Here is a 19,651-nt window from a genome sequence, read left to right on the forward strand (position 1 = left end):
CACCTGCCCCATCAAGGCACCAGGAAACTCTGGGTTCTAGAAAACTATTTCAACAGAGCCTAAGCTCTGGTAGGTTCTACCATGCCGCCCCCTCCCCAAAAGTTATAAGTACGGATCTGACAAGAGTCTCCTTTCCAAGGACCAGCCTCATGTTAGACACAAAGCGGTTCGTCACCCATAGGCTGGCCACTTGGAAATGGATTTTTTAGCTATAGCAATCTGTGAAACAAAGAAAAAGATAAAATGGCTTCCAGTTCCATGGTTATATGGCAAAATGATGCGGGCAAAGTAGTGGAAAGGGGATCAGAATACAAAGAATCAAAGCTTTAACCTTTATAAATATTAACTTGGCTGTTGGCACTATGAGATTTTTGTCTACTGACCAATGAGGGGCCATACCACAGGAGAACTGAACCATGCTGATCTTTATTACTATTAAACAAATTCAGAAGATAAAAAGAAATTGATGTGGGGGCAGCTAGATGGCGCAGTGGATAGAGCACCGGCCCTGGATTCAGGAGTACCTGGGTTCAAATCCGGCCTCAGACACTTAACACTTACTAGCTGTGTGACCTTGGGCAAGTCACTTAACCCCAATTGCCTCAAAAAAAAAGAAAAAAAGAAAAAAAAAAAGAAATTGATGTGTGACCAGAGAAAAAAAAGATGAAGCAAGAACAAGGAATGACCAATGAGCAGCCTACATATGCCAATGGTAACCATGCCATGTCAAGAGAATGCAAGGAAGCCCCAGTACACTGGGTAGACTCCTTGTGGTGAACTTACGGAAAGACATGAACAAGAGTTGCACAGGATGGGCAGGCAGGGATGGGCTGCAATCTGCATTGTTGGAGGGAATACCCACATCGCTGAGATCACAGATCCAATGGAATACTGGAGTATTATGAAGATAAGTCTTTTTTCATAGTTCCTGATCAGAGAAAGAATAGCCTACTTTAATATTTTACATTTGGAAGCCTATATTACTTAATGCTTTGCAAAGATTATTAAACTAAGATTAAGGCTCTTTGTAAAATCTATTAAGTGTGAAATATACTATTTATCTAAAAGAGATTTCTGGGTAGAGGAGAATGTAACTTGAAAGACCCACGATAAAGATGACTAGTTCAGATCTGCCCATCTGTACCAAAGGAGTTGGAGTGTTATGTAGATTCAAACCACAGTCACCCTTTCTTCTCCACAAGGGAAAAAAAACCTAAGGGATTACGGGTCATTTGGATAATTTATTAGAGTATTATTTCATTTTAGAAGTAATGTTTTACAAGCTTATCATACTTCAAAGAATCTTGTATATAAGTCACAATGGTTATACTTGATGTGTATACACACACACACACACACACACACACATCTCAGTTCCAGTTTTTACCACCTTTAATATAGAATAAACCAAGTGTGTAATCAAGTCTGTAATCCCAGTTACTAGGGAGACTGTGCCTGTCAGATCTCTTAAACTCAGGAGTTCTGAGCTGCAGGGAGATAAGCTATTTGGATTAAGCTAAGCTTTAATACAGTAAGCCCCCCAAGAACAGAAGACCACTGACATGGCTTGTAAGAAGAGAAGACTTGAATTATTTTGGAAATAAGGCAGGTCCAAGTTCTCATGCTGATCAGACTGGGATCAAGAAGTGGGATGCAGGAAAGCCAAAAATAAACTTTGGTATTTCAATAGGCAGGTATAATTTGCTTTGCCAAAGGGCATCTTAGGTGGTACAATGGCTAGAGTCAGGAAGACTCATCTTTGTGAGTTCAAATCCAGCCTCAGATACTTACTAGCTGTGTGACCTTGGGCAAGTCACTCAACTGTTTGCCTCAGTGTCCTCATCTGTCAAATAAGTTGAAGAAGGAAATGGCAAACCATTCCAATATCTTTGCCAAGAAAATCCCAAATGGAGTCACAAAGAATCAAACATGACTTAACAACAATAAAAAAATACACTCAGAATCTAAGATGATTCCCAGTATAGAAGTAAAGACAGTTTTTTTTAAAGCTGAAATTCTCAAACATGTTGACCTCTGCAAAAAAAGGTATCTTAATCCTCCTTTCAGGTTCAGCTCCATCCTAATCCATGAAATTTTCCTTCCTTCATCTCCCCAGAAGGAAGCAATCTCTCATTTCACTTTTCCACCTCTCCTGTGAATTCATCATATGCCCTGTTTGTACTATAGTTATTTGAGCTGGGAGGCAGTGAACAACAGTTACAGGATACTGGACTTGAAGATCAAATTCCACTTAAAATGCTTACTGGCAGCATGACACCACATGGGCAAGTCAGCTTCACCTCTCTTACTATTTTATCACATGTACAATGAGGATTCTACCACCTATTTTACAAGATAGTTGGTGAGGCTCAAATGAGACAATGTGTGTGTATACAGTCAACAAGTATTTGTTAAATTCTTACATGTGCCAGGCATTGTGCTAGGGATACAAAGAAAGACAAAATTGGTGCTATGCAAGCTTGTTTGAGTTAATAGTATTATTTATTTTCTTATCTTAGCCCCACTCACTAGGCCAGAAATTCTTAATCTTTTTAGTATCATGGACCCCTGTGACAGCCTGAGAAGCCTAGCCTTCTCAGAATAATGGTATTAAATGCATAAAATACGTAGGGTTATAAAGGAAACTAATTATACTGAAATAGTTATCAAAATATTTTTAATAAACTAGTTTATGGAGCCCAGGTTAAGAATCCTTGTCCTGGGGCAGCTAGGTGGTGCAGTGGATAAAGCACCAGCCCTGGATTCAGGAGGACCTGAGTTCAAATCTGACCTCAGACACTTGACACTTACTAGCTGTGACCCTGGGCAAGTCATTTAATCCTCAATGCCATGGGGGGAAGAAAAAGAATCCTTGCCCTACTGTGCATACCCTTTGATCCAGTAATACCACTACTACGTCTGTATCCCAAAGAGATCATAGAAAAGGGAAAAGGATCCACATGTACAAAAATATTTATAGCAGCTCTCTCTGTGGTGGCAAAGAATTGGAAACTGAGGGAATACCCATCAATTGGAGAATGGCTGAACAAGTTGTGGTAGATGAATGTAATGGAATGCTATTGTACTGTAAAAAATGATAAGCAGGCAGATTTCAGAAAATCCTGGAAAGACTTAAGTGGACTGATGCTGAGTGAAGTGAGCAGAACCAGGAGAACATTGTACACAGTAACAGCAACATTGTGTGATGATCAACTGTGATAGACTTGACTCTTCTCAGCAGTTCAATGATCTAAGACAATTCCAAAGAACTCAGGATAGAAAATGTTCTCCACATCCAGAAAAAAGAACTACGCAGATTGAACCATACTGTTTCTATTTTTTTGTTTGTTTTTCTTTTTTGAGGTCTTTTCCTTTTGCTCGAATTCTTCTTTCACAGCATGACTAATGCAGAAATATGTTTAATGTGATTGTACATATGTAACCTATAGCAGATTGCTTGCTGTCTTGGGGAGGGGAAGGGAGGGAAGGGAGAAAAATTTGAAACTAGAAATCTTATAAAAACAAATGTTGATGGGAGCAGCTAGGTGGTACAGTGGATAAAGCCCAGGCCCTGGATTCAGGAGGACTTGAGTTCAAATCCAGCCTCAGACACTTGACACTTACTAGCTGTGTAACCCTGGGTAAGTGACTTAACCCTCACTGCCCCACCAAACAAAAACAAATGTTGAAAACTAATCTCTACATGTAACTAGAAAATAATAAAATACTTCTATGATGAAAAAAATACTTTTATGATAAAAAAATAAATCCTTGTCCTAGTCTGAAAGCTACTGAGAGAAATGTTTGGATCTTCTGTGAATGCCCAACAGCATGCCTAACACATACAATAAATGTAATCACCACTTATTTTTCCCCTTTTCTGATAAGAGCAACCTTTTTAGGAATCAAAACATACTTCTGATTCTGCCTTTTAAAATGACCTTTGGGGAAGTCATTTAATCTCCTTCATTCTGTTTCCTCATTTGTAAAATAAGGGTGTTAAGACCTGATAATGTATGAGGTTGAATCTAGCTTGAGATCAATGATCTGTGATCTAGGAAGACAATTAAAATTAAAGTATGGGCTTTTTCAACAATTTCCCGAGCAGCAGGGCTAGTTGTCAAAAAATGGTGAGCATGATGATTTTTTTTCTTCCCTAAGCTTCTTGCTCTTTTCCAAGAACTTTGGACACTGGCAACAAAACCAACACATTCCAAATTGCTGGGCTTATGATGCAGGAAAACAAGTTATTTGAATAAAAGCCTTGAACAATCATTTCTAAATAGGTAAAGGTTTAAGCTTTAACAAACACAATCTGGCAAATTCTTCTCCGTATCACAGAATGGCTTGTTTTGAGAATTACCCAGAAATTCCCAGATATTGCTCCAAAGAGTTCTGAGAAATAAGAACATGTTCTTAAGATACCCACCTACCATGAAAACTTAGGTTCTGACTTATAAGATTCAACTTTTAGGCATTTCCCTATTACTTTTTGAGCAAATCACAACCTCTGCTTAAGCTCCTTCTACTTGCTGCATACATATGCAGAGATACTGTCATCTGATTGTTTACTATTATAGGCTTGGTGTAGGGTATAGATAAGTGTTGGTGTTGGAGTCAGGAAGACCTGAGTTCAAATCCTACCTCAGACTCCAGCTGTGTAACTCTGGACAAGTCAGTTAAATCTCCCTAAGCCTCAGTTTCCCCATGGACGAGATGAGGATAATAACTGCATCTATATCACAGGCTTGTTGTGAGGATTAATCAATCAACAAGCAATCAATTGCATATTATGTGGCAAGCATTGTACTAAGCACCCAAGTTACAAAGACAAAAATAAAACAGTTCCTGACCTCAAAGAGCTTAAATTCTAAATCAAGGGAAACAACATGTGTTACTAGATACAAACTACATACAAAGTAGAAATAAGGTTATGTGATGGGTGTGGAGAGAGAAAATAGCAGGCAGCACTCCCCAGTATCCCCCCTCCAAGTCAAGAAAGGTTTCAAGGGGGCAGCTAGGTAGCGCAGTGGATAGAGCACCGGCCCTGGAGTCAGGAGTACCTGAGTTCAAATCCGGCCTCAGACACTTAACACTTACTAGCTGTGTGACCCTGGGCAAGTCACTTAACCCCAATTGCCTCACTTAAAAAAAAAAAACAAACAAGAAAGGTTTCAAGTAGGAGGTGATATTTGAGCAGAACTTTGAAGGAAGTCAAGCATTTACAAGGGAGATGGGGAAGGAAGTAAAGAGAGAGTGTATTCCAAGCATGGGGCATAGCCTATGAAAGGTCACAGACACAAAAAATGGAAGGTCATGAGTGAGGGACAACTAAAAGGTCAATTTGGCTAGATTTTCAGAAATTTAGGCAGCTGGAATTAAATTATGAAGGGATTTAAATACCAAGAAGAGGACACTGTATTATCCTAGAAGCAACAGGTTGCCCTGGAGCCTTTTAAAGAAGGGAGTGGTATGATCAATCCTGTTTTAGATAGATGTACAGAAGATGGGTAGCCTAAGTAGAGGCTACTGAAGTAGTCTCTGGGAGAAGAGTAATGAAGGGCTGGCCACATGAGAAGATGGACACAAGAGATGATATAGAAGTAGAAATAACAAGACTTGATGGTTGGTTGAATATGGAGAGAAGAGTTCAGGGGAATGAGGAGTCAAGTATGATGACAGATGCAAACCTGGGTGACTGGAATTATGGTGGTGGCCTGAACAGAAACAGGAATGTTAAGAAAAGGCATTCCAAAAGGTTTTGGAAATGTGATTTGGGCTGCCTATAGGACACCCAATTGGAAATAACCAATAGGAGTTGGTGATAAGAAATTGGAGATTAGGGCTACATAGATATTGAAATGGGAGTCATAACATGGAGATGATAACTGAACCATGAGTGCTGATGAGAGTAGGAGAGTATAAAAAGAGAAGGGAATCTAGGACAGAGCTAATACAATTGTGAATGTTTACAAAGTACTTTTAATCCTTTAAGAGTAACACATATGTATACATGTATGTATATCAAGCTAAAAAAAGACCTCAGAGGGGCAGCTGGGTGGCTCTGGAGTCAGAAGTACCTGAGTTCAAATCCGGCCTCAGACACTTGACATTTACTAGCTATGTGACCCTGGGCAAGTCACTTAACCCCAATTGCCTCACTAAAAAAAAAAAAAAAAAAAGACCTTAGAGATCATCTAGTCATTTTACAAACGAGGAAACTGAGGCCCAGACGTGAAGTGACTTGCTCAAGGTTACACATATGACAGTTAGGATTTGAACCTAAGTCCCCTGACTATAGACTCAGAATTCTTTCCCACTATACCACATTTCCTTTCTTTTTGTAAGATTTTTAATATACCAACTATCAAAAAACATGAAATAAAACTTGTTCCTGTAGTCTATTAGCCAAGCTAACATATTTCTAAAATCACACTGAAGCCTCAAGGCTTTATATTTAAAAAAAAAAAAAAGCTCAGGAGCATGAAATTAGTTTGGTTGTCAATTCAACAACGGTTTTTAAACTCAAATTACATACAATGAGGTATGGGAATCTAAAGACAAATAAAACAGTCCCTCCCCCAGCAGGGTGGGGATGAACATAATATGTATGCAGAGTAACAACTGAAAGTGGAGAGAGAGAATCAGGAAAGGGTTTGTCTAAAGGTGGTGCCTGAGGTGAACTCTGGAAGAACCTAGGGCCCCTAACAGGAATAGATCGGACAAAAATGCATTCTGGTCACTTAACTCTGAGAAAATGAACAAAAGTGGTTCTCCCCCCCCCCCAGGTGTCATTTAGAACCTGCCTCTTCTACTACACTGACCTCCACTCTCAAATTTCTTTGGGCAAGAATGTCACAGAGGTCAGATCTCTCAGTAGTTTTCAATTTATAACTTTTCACACCACACACATAGTATGGGTGCAGTGGGAAATCAAGTATAAGATGATACAACATTTAAATCTATTCCTGTTATTTAACTTTTTGTATTTTTTACACTTCAGTAAGACATGGGCTCTCATCCAGTGCAGGCCACAGTCCATCTACACCTTCTCATCCTGGGTGAGGCTCTTTGCCACTTTCTCCTGTAAATCCACCAGAGGAAAACGCCTAACTGGGTGAACCTACCTCTAGTTCTCTTGCTCACCAATAGACTCTTCAGGGTGTTATCCCTTATTTATGCTCTCATACATCTCTCTGGTGATATCGCATCCTGCCACTTCTGCATATTTTTTTTTTTATTGGTAAATAAACTGTGGGCACTTCCAACCCAACAGGAGCCTTTCAACTGCCACTCTAAATATGGAATGGTTATCAAGGGCCTACTATTGGCAAGGCAGATTGCTTAGATGCCTGGAAATTCAAAGGGTTATGAGCTGTTGTCCTTGCCCTCGAGGCTCTTATAACCTTAGCAGGGAAGACTGAGCATGTTTACATAAGGATCAGAAAGTAAACAACGTAGTAAACACTACTAAGTGTTAAGTGAGCAGCAGATTTGGTAGGAAGAAGACCCAGATCACGTCAGGATCACCTAAGTGCTCCGAGAAGAACCTAGACAAGCTAAACCGTGGGAGAGGGAGGATACAATCTCCCCCTAACCACTGGTTCCTTTCCTACTGCCTACAGACCTGCCTAGAACTCACCCAACTTGGGAAAGAAAAGAAAAAGCAAAACAAAAACCTCTTAAGATGCTACAATTCCTTAAAGCTACTCTTATATCTTTCCTCCCTTACTATCTACTTTACTTCCTCTCCTCTCACTTCTCTTTGGCCTCCAACCTCATCACTAACCTACAACTGTTCACTCCCAATTTCCCAGTGATTTCAATTGTAAAATAAGATGGCCTTTTCTCAAGCTCATTCCTGAGCTCTCAACAGCCTCTGACCCTGCTGACTGCCCTCCACTATGGCCTCTCTTCCTGGATGTTCTGTCCTCTCTGTTTTCATAATATTGTTCTCTCCTGGTTCTCTTCCTACTTTCTTAACCATCTGTTCTTAGTCACCTTTGCTGGTTCATCTTCCTAATCATCCTCTCTAACTGTGGGCATACCATAAGACTTTCTCCTTGGTTCTCTAGTTCCCTCTATACACTTGGTGGCTTCATCAGTTATTATGGGTTCAATTATCATGGCTATGCAGGTAACTCCCAAATCAGAAGAGACTGTCTACCTTTTATCTCTTTTTGTAACCCCAGTGCTTAGCACAGTACCGGGGCACATAGCAGGTGCTTTAATGAATGCTTGACTGATTGTCTCTCAACACATCTAGAATTGCTAACTGGATTTTCAAACTGTAAGTCCCACAGCAGATCAAGCTTAATATACCCTCCCCCCCCCCCCCCCCCCCGCCCGCAAATGTCCATCTTTTCTTCTAAAATTACTTTCCTTCAGAACTTCCCTATTTCTGCCAAGGCTACCACCATCCTTTCAGACACCTAGGTTCACAACTTTGGCATGATCAACTAACTCCTCATTCTCCTTGCTCCATATATTCAATAAGTTGTCAAATCTTATCATTTCTACAAGCACAATCTCTTTGAAATCTGTCCCTTTCTCTCTACTCATACAATCCATCACTCTAGTTCAGTCCCTTTTCACCTCTTACCTAGACTCTTGCAACAAACCCCAAATTGGATTCCCTCGATCTAGTCTCTGCAATCCATTCTCTATCCAGCTGCCAAAATGATTTTCCTGAAGGAGAAGTCTGACCATGTCATCTCTCTACTCAAACTCCAATGCTTTCCCATTGCCTTCTGGATCACGTGGAAGCTCCTCTGTTTACCTATTAAAGCCCTTTCCATCTTGGTCCCAATCTACTCTCTATTTACTTTTTGTACACCAACCACTTTCCCATGCTCTATAAATCAATGGAGAAGAGCCTACTGTATGTATGTCAGGCACTATGCTAAGCATTGGAGATACAAAGAAAAAAACCAAAATAGTTCTTGCCCCCAAGAAGCTTATATTCCAACAAGGGAGACAATATGTACTTATACAAATTTGTAGAAGATACATACAAAGTAGATACAATGTAACCTTATGGAAAAAAGGTTATAGCTGCTGGGGATTAGGCAAGGCCTCCTTGCTCAGAGAGAGACAGAAAAACTGGAATTTGAGCTGAGCCTTGAAGGAAACCAGGAATTCTAAAAGGCTGAGATGAGGAGGAAGAGCATTAGGCCATGAGAAGCAGACAATGCAAAGGCAGGAGAGTTTTATGTGAGGAATAGAGATGGGGCAGCACCACAGGCTGGTGATTATGTCGAGGAGAGTCATTATAAGAGATGTCTAGGAAGGAAAAGGCAAGGGCCTTTTGGAGAGCTTTAAATATAATAAAACAGAGTTTATATTTGATCCTTCAGTAATAAGGAACCTCTGGAGGTTATTGAGTGTTTGAGGGCAGGGAGGTGGGTGGGGTGGAGGTCCATGAGAAAAGTTGCTTTGGCAGCTATCAGGAGGTTGGATTGGAGTGGGGAAAGATGAGGTAGGGAGAAGAGTTAGGAAGGAGCTGGAAGTGAAAAGAGGCTGAAGAAGGATGGTGGTTGTTAGTAGTGGAGAGAATGAGACAAAGATAAAAGATGTTGTGGAAACAGAAACAAGATTTGACAAGTGACTGGAAATGGAAATGTGGGTAAGAGTAAAGACCAAACTTATGTCACCAAGCTTATGTCACCAAGCTTATGCACTGCAGGGACTGGAAGGACAGTGGTACCCTTGCAAGAAAGAAGAAAGTTCAGAAAAAAAGTTGGTTTGGGGGGAAAGACAATGAGTTTACTTTTGAACCTGTTGAATTTGAGATACCTATGGGATAGCAAGTTTGAAATGTCCAGTAAGCACCAGGGCTGGATGTGTAGTTCTGGGAATCATCAGCATAGAGAAGAAAATTGAGCCCACTAGAGTTAATGAAATAATCAAGTGAAAGAGTGTGGAGAGAAGAGAGAAGACAACCCAGGCAAGAGGCTGTGGGTATACCTGAAATTAGCAGGAGTGACATGGATGAAAATCCAGCAAAGAAGACTGAGGAATGAACAGAGAGCTAGGAGGAAAAGCAAAAGAGAGAGCAGTGTCATAAAAACCCAGACAGGAAAGAGAATCTAGTTAAAGAGGGTGGTCAACAGTGTCAAATGCTGCAGAAAGATCAAGAAGAATAAGAACTGAGAAAAGGGTATCAGATTTGGCAACCAAAATATTATTGGTAACTCTGAAAAGAATAGTTTCAGTTGAGTAATGCAGTCGGAAGCCAGGCTGCATTAGGAGAGAAAGTGGAGGCAGTAAAGACATGTTTGCTGAGTTTAGCTGAGAAGAGGAATAGAGCTAGAGGATGATAGCTAACAAAAATGTTAACATCAAATGAGGGTATTTTTAGGATGAGGAGGGGAAGGAAGATGGAGGAAAAGCAAAAAGAATGTGGGAGAGAGGAAGAGAGAAAAAAAGACAGGGAGAAAGATGGTGTTAAGAGGTGATCTACCAAAGAAGATAAGAGGGAAAAGGATCAAGAAAGGGTCTATAGGGGCTCCTAGGTGACACAGTGGATAGAGCACTAGCCCTGGAGTCAGGAGGACCTGAGTTCAAATCTGGCCTCAGACACTTAACATTTACTAGCTGTGTGACCCTGGAAAAGTCACTTAACCCCAACTGCCTCACAGAAAGAAAGAAAGAAAGAAAGAAAGAAAGAAAGAAAGAAAGAAAGAAAGAAAGAAAGAAAGAAAGAAAGAAAGAAAGAAAGAAAGAAGGAAAGAAAGAAGGAAAGTAAGAAAGGGTAAATGTAGTGAGCTGGCCTTGGCAAGGAGAAGGCCCACCCCTTTATCAAAGCCTGGGGTAAGAAGAAAGTGTGTGTGGGGTGGGGGGGAATGTCAAAGGGACACGAAATGGGAGGGAGCTCAAGGCAAATAGCCTTGATTTTCTGTGTAAAGTATGGAGACAGGTCGTCAGATGAGAGAGGGTGGGAAAGGTGTGCCATGAGAGGTTAAGGGAAGAAGGTTTCTAACAGCTGCTGTGGTAATTAAACCAGAGAATCAAGGAGGAACCACAGGATTGCCTTGCTATAGTGAGGGCCCAGGTAAGATTAGAAAACATAAATGTGGAGGCAGCTCGGTGGTGCAGTAGATAAAGCACTGGCCCCGGAGTCAGGAGGACCTGAGTTCAAATCCGGCCTCAGACACTTGACACTTATTAGTTGTGTGACCCTGGGCAAGTCACTTAACCCCAATTGCCCCACTAAAAAAAAAAAAAAAAGAAACCATAAATGTATAGTAAACTGGGTCAACACAGTTACAACATATGAGTAGAGAATGAGATAAATGCTGGGAGTAATCCAGGGTTGAGTTTGGGAAGGCATGAGGGATGATAGGACAAAGAAGCAAGAGATTAGAGACTGCAGGAGAGAGAAAGGTGAATTGGCAGTGGTCTCCAAAACTTGGGGATCAGAGTCCCCATTAGTAAAATATTCTGAGCACTCCCCCCAAATATGTGTATATTTACTTATGTATTTACATGTATGTACTACATGTATTAGTACTACTGTACTAATAATTATGAAATAAATTATGAAATAAAAATGAAATAAGTAAGTTTTTTAAAACGTTACTTAATTGTGGTATCATAAAGCTTCTTTGTTCTTGAGAGCAGTGTGACTGCATATGCTTCATCATTTTTTCTTAAAGCACTGTGTATGTCCTAGGAGTTAGAACTTGTAAATGATCATTATTAGTAATTATTCAGTCAATTCTTATAATTAATTAGTAATTATTCCGTTTTGAGCAGTAATTAATTATTTGTGAATGTAGACAGCCAAGCAGGTAAATTTCATTTAAGATTTTTTTGTTGTCAAAAGATACACAATAAAATAAATAATAAATAAAATAAAATAAATAATGACAATCAACATAATAGCTTTGCAGTCAGGAGTTACAAGTGAAAGTGAAATATCTGGTTTTAATTCTGCAGAAAGTTTTCAGTATAAGTCTGTTCCTCTTTCATTATGTGGTTCTGCTTGATAAATATTTTCTCTTAATTCTCTATTCACATTTGGATATTAGTTGTCTTTTTGAGTGGGGAACTAGCAGGAAGGCAAGTTTGGTTAGAGACTAGCAGGCAAGTAGGAGAGTAATGTATTAAGCTTGGAAAGGTTGGCTGGGGACAGATTTTCCAATCTGTAAATGGCAGGCAGAGGAGTTTGTATATGATCCTAGAGTGAACAGGGACCCACTAACGTTTACTGAGTAGGAGGGTCAGAGTTTCTCTTTGGGGAAATCGTTTCGGCAGGTGTGTAAAAGACGGACAGAGGCATAAAAGACCAGGCAAGCAAAGTTGAGGACCTAAACTTCATACAAGTAGAAAAAAAGAGGCCAGAGAATCTAGGAAGGCAGAAACAATTAGATCTGGAAACTGCTTTGGATAAGTAGGTGGGGAGTGTAAATGCAAAGTGGAAAGATGACACTAAGGTTCTGAACCTGGGGAACTAGAAGTATGGTGATGCCCTTTGTTCAGAAGAGGAGAGGTGGGTCTAATGCACCCTATCCATGCTGGCAGCCTATCCAGTGTGACTCACTTTGTCCCACCCAAAACAAGGGAAGGAGGGAAAGGATTACTAATCATTGTGCCCCAGAGCAGAGAGCCTGCCCTAACAGGAGGGAGCAGTGCCTGCTGCAGCCAGGCAGGAAGGAGGTATTGTGGAGAGTGAAGAGCTCAGAATGACACAGTTGCTGTTTAAGAATGCCCAGGTTGTGGTTATACTATCCTAAGGGGGTGCCTGCCCTTAGCACAGCACCTGGTTCAGAGTGAATGCTTCAGAAATACTTGTTGACTTGATTACATCTCTCCACTTGGATACCACCACAATGCCTAAAGCTAATTGAATTTTGAGCTCTCCTCATTTTCAAATCCCAAATCACCACCATTTCCTAATTTTCATATCATAGTTAATGTCTGTTTCTCTGGACCTGAGGCTCATAACGGTAGAGACAATAACTCCTCCATTTCCATTTTCACAGCTACTGACTAGATTAGGGATTCTTAAAACCCAGGGTCTGAAAACCTTTTTTTAAAAAAATATATTTTGACAAATTTATTTCAACATAATTGGTCTCCTTTGTAATCCTATGTATTTTATATTATGCTTTTACAAAATGTTATCCTGAGAGGGCTTCTTCAGCTTCCCCAGACTCCTGCCCAAGGGGTCCTATGGCTCAAAAGTGGCTAAGCACCCTTAGACTAGATTCTTCTTGCTTCGCTCTTGAATTCCCCACATCATATATATTGCTATATATCACATGACATCACTATCAACACAACTGCCAAAACAAAATGCCCGCTATCATCCTTTTACTCCCCTATTTAAGAAACAAGATTCTTTAGAATCTTACGATTGGAAGAGACCTTCCAAAGTCATATCATCTAGCCTTCCACCCAATCTCAAAATCCTTTCTAGAGTAACCCTAGCAGATTCAACTCCTCAAGTACCTCCAGTGGCAGGGAGTTAGCTCATGGGTAACTCTTTTCAACTGCTGCCCAGCTAAGTGGTACTCTAAATGTAGTCTATATTTGATGGGCCAGTTAGATAACTCACATTGATTTTCTATCAACCCAGTGAGGTAGGTGGTACCTCATAGTATTACTGTCTCCACTTAAAGGATAAGATAGTCTAGAGAGGTTAACTATCTCCCCTAGGGATCACAGATTGTAAATACAAGAGCTAGAATTCAAACCTGGTTTGAATCCTGATTCCAAATTCAGTGCTCTTTCCACTACAACGCACTGCCTCTCATTTAAGAAAGCTTTTTCTTATACTAAGTCAAAATCTGCTTTCCTAAACCTCTTCCCTGGCAGCTAGGTGTTAAAGTGCATAGAGCGCTGGGCGTGAAGTCAGGAAGACCTATCTTTTAAGCATTCAAATGCGGCCTCAAACATACTAGTCATATGACCCTGGACAAGCCACTTCAACCTGTTTGCCTCAGTTCCCACATACATGAAATGAGATGGAGAAGGAAATGGCAAACTACTCCAGTATCTTTGCCAAAGAAACCCCCAACAGGGTCACAAAGAGTCAGACACGACTGAAATGACAACAACAAAACAGCTCTTCCACCATTGGTTATAGATCGGCAGCTCTAAATTAGTGTGGTCATCTCAAGTAGGAAAATAAACTATACATAAACTGTGTGGTTGACACAAGGGGTTGCTTTAGGGTCTTTTACTAGATCATTAGATAATAGTAGGAATCTTTCTTAGATTCCCTCACTGCTATAAGAAACCTTCAACTTCCTCGCCTCTTTCCCAGTGCACTTGGAAATTTCTTGGGAAAGCTGCTCTTTTATTTACTTTCCTGAAAAGGAGTTGAGTAAATGTACCTCCCACTCTTTATAGCAGGTGACTAAAAGGTGCAAAACATGATATACACTGTCAGATGCAGTAAAATCATTAGTTAGTTTTGCTAAAGCCTATTTTTTTCTTCTCTTTCAATCTTTATTACAAGGGATACTTTGCAAGTTAGAGAATGAAGAGAACTCTGTTTTGGAATGAATGCAAAAAACAAGAGATGCTAATAAAAATAAGAACACTTTTTAAAAATACAAAGTTTAAAAAAATTGTAGCCTCAATCCACCTCTAACTGCTAACATGAACTCCTAGAAAGTAATAAGTAGTATTATGACAGAAGCAATATCACATAACATTCTGCTCCTTAATAGCTGTGGTTTAGTGTCCAATCTAAATTCTACAGTTTAGCACTCAAGGCTTTCTTCACCTCAACTTCATTTCCCAATACCTTCTAATCCAGCCAAGCTATATTGTACAACCTGTTTGCTTCTACCTCCCTGACTCTGAACATTCCTTCTCTCCTCTAGGAATGCCATCTTTATCAATTCACAGCCCTTACCACTTTGAAAATCCCATTCGGGGCAGCTAGGTGGCGCAGTGGATAGAGCACCAGCCCTGGATTCAGGAGGACCTGAGTTCAAATCTTGCCTCAGACACTTGATGCTAGCTGTGTGACCCTGGGCAAGTCACTTAACCCCAATTGCCTCACCAAAAAAAAAAAAAAAGAAAAGAAAAGAAAAGAAAAGAGAAAGAAAAAAAGAAAGAAAATCCCATTCAACTCACCACCTCCAAGATCCTCTCTGACTATTCTCTCCTCTACTTGAATTGACTTTTCCTTCCCCTTTCCTAAACTGTTCTCAGTTTCTCCTATGCCTGAGTTACATTTCATTTGTAGTCTAAGCGTATTTTCTTATATGGTGTTCTGTTAAATTATTTCCAGAGGCAAAGGTGCATGGTGGATAGAGAGGGAGGGGAGTCCAGGTCACTAGAGCTAGGTTCATATCGCATCTCTGATATGAGCTGTGTGGCACTGGAAAAATTACTTAACCTCACTGGGCTGTGAAGATCAGATGAGATAACAGATGTAAAGTGCTATATGAATGTCAACTGCTATTAACACTTTGAGGACAGTGCAGGGATATTTTCTAAGGTCCTCAAGGGCAGAAGACTGGCGCAGTCTTATTTGTCCTTCCTATACCGAGTTCTGCATAGTAGGTGTCCAACAGATTTAACAGACTGACTGAACAGACTATAACTTTATTTATTTATTTATTTATTTTTAGTGAGGCAATTGGGGTTAAGTGACTTGTCCAGGGTCACACAGCTAGTAAGTGTTAAGTGTCTGAGGCCGGATTTGAACTCAGGTACTCCTGACTCCAAGGCCGGTGCTCTATCTACTGTGCCACCTAGCTGCCCCCAGACTATAACTTTAAAAGTATAATGATTTTCTAGGGAAAATGGCATCTTACATGCCAACTGGCTTAACAAGGAATACAAAAAAGCCAGATTCAAGGTTATAACTTCCAACACCAGTCCTCAAGTAATCCAGAATACTTTTAATCCAAGTGCTCTTCCCCTCAACAGCTCCATATGAGATTTCACAGTCTACTGATAAAAACTTTAAACACTGACAAATCCACCAACAAGGTTTCTAAGTGAAAAATCAAGGGACTACCAGAGACATTATCCAGGCTTAGTCACCTTCAACAAACATTGCACAAAATCAGTTTTAACTACAATAGCTCTCTGGGTTCATAAAACCATCCAGTGGCTTGTCTATGAATCACCAAAGGTCTGAATTAAGTTATTTATCCCACCAGATTATTTTTCCCTATAAGGTAGGATTATTATTTCCATGAAAATCTCTTACCATTTTGAGTCTGATATTAAATGCTAAGGGCACACACAGAAGTGGGAACTTGCTCAAACAATTGGCACAATGCTAGACCCTGAGACACAGGCAAAAATCAAACAGTCTATTCCCTAAGGGCCCTTATGTCTCAGTGGAACCTACTTGTTTTACCCTCACAGTCTGAAAATAGGCTCAAACTTTGCCTCCTATGACAAAGTCTTGAGCCTAACTTAAGCCAGACTGGGAAAACCCAGGAGTTTTGCAAGGTCAATATGAGTTAGCCAAGAGACATGGTGGCTACAGTGGCTAATCTGATCTGAGTCAACATCAGCTGAAACAAAATATAGAAACAAGTGAGATGTCTGCTGCCCTGGTCAGACAGCAGCTGGAGCACCATAGGCTCACAGATGGAAAGCCCTACGGCCTTTTCCAGTTCATATCATCACAACTCCTTTTTTTGTTTTTGTTTTGTTTTGTTTTGCTTTTGGCAGGGCAATGAGGGTTAAGTGACTTGCCCGGGGTCACACAGTTAGTGTCAAGTATCTGAGGCTGGATTTGAACTCAGGTCCTCCTGAATCCAGGGCCAGTGCTCTATCCACTGTGCCACCTAGCTGCCCCACAACTCCTTTTTAACAAATATAACAATCTACAGTTTTTGCAGAGGAGGTGTGTGGGCCCAGGTGCTGAGAGGGCTCAACATCATGTCGAACAAAGACAGATGAAGGAATTAGGGGATGTTTAATCTGAAGAAAAGATTTAGGAGGAAGCATGGAAGGGTTGTCATGTAGAACAGGGATTGGACAGGTTTTGCTCTGGCCTCAAAAAACAGAACTGTGAACAATGGGTGGAAGTTACAGTAAGGCGGATTTTTTGTTAGGAAACACTTCCTAACAAAGTCGTCATGAGGTGTGATAAAATAATGGAATTTGGCAGATGCCCAGGGGTCCCACCTGATTGATATAGTATTGTTTGAATTGGGTGACAATGAGAAACTGACTAAGTACCTACTTGGGAATGATTAGATATAGGCCATACCTGGCCTGCCCTGAGTGACATATACTGCTGACTTCAGCAGGGGGACCACTCTCAGTCATGCAACTTGAAGGACCTCCCTTCTGGGGAAGTGAGAGAAAAAGTAGAAAAGAGAACGCTGAGGCTGGGAACGCTCTCTATTTTCTGTTGGTGAGCTTCTGAGAGGACTGGAGAGGGGCTACATAGCTGACTCCCATAGAAACTACAGACCCCAGGTGGTGAGTTAATAGAAACGAGGCCAGCTCTTCGAATTAGCTGAGCTGGAAGTAAGTTTGGGGATTGAGTCAGTCTTTGCTAGAGCCAGGAAGCTTATCCATTTTTCTCTTCCCCTATTCCCTTGCCCCTGGCTTTATTAACTTCACCTTTGTTGTATATTTTATTCCCATTAATAAAACCTGATTTGTTTGTGGAAAAGAGGCTCTTAATCTTCTTTCTTATTAGCCTGGAAGAAATAAGTTTAAAAAGGCAGTTTGGAAGAGAGAAAACTTGGGACCTAGAGGTCCCTCATTATTTTCTGAACCCCAATATTATAGCGAGCCACCCAATTAACTCTCCCCATATTAAATTTGGCCCTTATAGGGGTAATGGGTTCTCCATCTGCAAGTCTTCAGAGTTGTATGAATACTTGTTGGGGAAGAAATTCTTCCTCAGGTATAATTCAGAGGTATCAAGCACATGGCCCATAATACTCCTGTAACCCAAACCAGATTAAAACATAACTGGGAGATATTTTACAAAATAAACAATCCATGGCCCCAGGGATCCTCATGTACTTCAGTGGTCCCTGTTTCTTAGAGTTTGAAACCACTGGCCTAATTTTCTAAGGTCCCTTCCAAAAGTGATATTTTATATAACTCTAAGTAGTATAGTAGCTGTGTGGCATAGTGGATGGAAAGACTTGGGTTCAAGTGCAACCTCTGACACATGACATCTCTGTGATCCTAGGCAAGTCTCTTAACCTCTGTCTGCCTCAGTTTCCTCATTTGTAAAATGGAATTAATAATAGCACCTCCCTCCCAGAGTTGTTGTGAGGATCAAATGAGATACTATTTGTAAGGCACTTGCATATAGTAAGTGCTATAAGAGTGTTAGCTATTAGTATTATTAGTATAATTAATAATACAATCCTAGCAGGCAATGTTGGTTCTGTATTTCTTTCTAGTGTTTGATAGATATCCTTTGAGAATATGAGGAGGGCGTCCCAAAAGGAAGATACTGTTTTGTTCTTCTGCCTTTTTACTTAAATCCAACTAAGGAAATTACACTTGACATATTAATAATTTGCATTTTCTTTCAAGTGTTGATTTCAGTCTCAATTTCTTTATACATGGAATGGTTAAAAATCTTTGATTAAAAAAGGTGAGTATCACTCATCCTATATCATGCTACTACTTTTAATACAGCTTCCACTCTAATAATAAAGTTATTACTTTCAGCACAAGGACTCAAAATATTCCATTTCAAGTACAAAACAGACAAATCAACTTTAGGACTATTGCCTCAAACTCCATTAGGCACAAGAAAGGATTTCTAATAAAAAAGAAAAGTAGGCAAGTGTATACCCATTCCAAGTGATGAGTGGGTACTACAATAGGTATAATATGGTTCTCAGTTAAGATTCTAAGATTACTTGCAAGAGCACTTCAAGCTATGACTTTTAATCTAAAGTCCTCTACAGTCATATAACTTAAGAGACTTCTCTCCTTAGGCTGTCCTCAACTATTAGAATAACTCATCTAGAGAACTTCTCCAGGTGGAAGCTAAGATATTCTTAGCAGAAGGCTGTTCCATCCAGAATGAGTATGCTTGGTTAATTCCCCTGAGCAAAGGTACTTATATATAACGTAAAAACAACCTAGCTTCTATAGCCTGTAACCGAGAAGGTGATGTGTAGATTAAGAATTTGGGAAGCAGGGGGGTTTTCCCCACCCTAAAACCCATCAGTAGAATTCTACTGATCATACTAAGTCAAAGATTTGGTCTATTTGCTGTTCTCCAAATTCGGCATTCCATCTCCTACTAGGTGGTGCAGTGGATAGTGTTTTGGGTCTATAGTCAGGAAGTGATGAGTTCAAATCTGGCCTCAGACACTTACTAGCTGTTAGACAATGGTCAAGTCACTTACCTATTGTTTGCATCAGTTTGTTCATCAGTAAAATGAGGATAATAATACCACCTACCACCCTGGATTATTGTGAGGATTATGTGAGATAACTGTAAAGCACTTCGCACAGTGCCTGGAACATAGTAGGGACTCTATAAATGTTAATTATTGTTGTTATTATTATTGCTAAACCTTTCCACAGGCTGTCCCCCAAGCTTGGAATGTACCTTTCCCATACCTCTACCTCTTAAAATCCCTAGTTTACTTCAAGATGCAGCACAGGTGCCACCTATTCCATGAAACCTTTTCTGATCCAAGTCTCTCCAATTGTCTCTGCCTCCTCAAATAATCTT

General features: G+C 40.2%; 1 protein-coding gene across 1 annotated transcript in view; it reads right to left on the reverse strand.

Moving 5' to 3' along the window:
• The window catches only part of TEX2 (testis expressed 2), a 161,371-nt gene that overhangs the window by 128,122 nt on the left and 13,598 nt on the right, over positions 1 to 19,651 (reverse strand). Inside the window, 1 exon segment of the mRNA XM_043963451.1 lies at positions 784 to 928. The gene's annotated coding sequence lies outside the window, so the exon portion shown is untranslated.

Source organism: Dromiciops gliroides, chromosome 4 (assembly GCF_019393635.1).
Source record: "Dromiciops gliroides isolate mDroGli1 chromosome 4, mDroGli1.pri, whole genome shotgun sequence".
Lineage (NCBI taxonomy): Eukaryota > Metazoa > Chordata > Mammalia > Microbiotheria > Microbiotheriidae > Dromiciops > Dromiciops gliroides.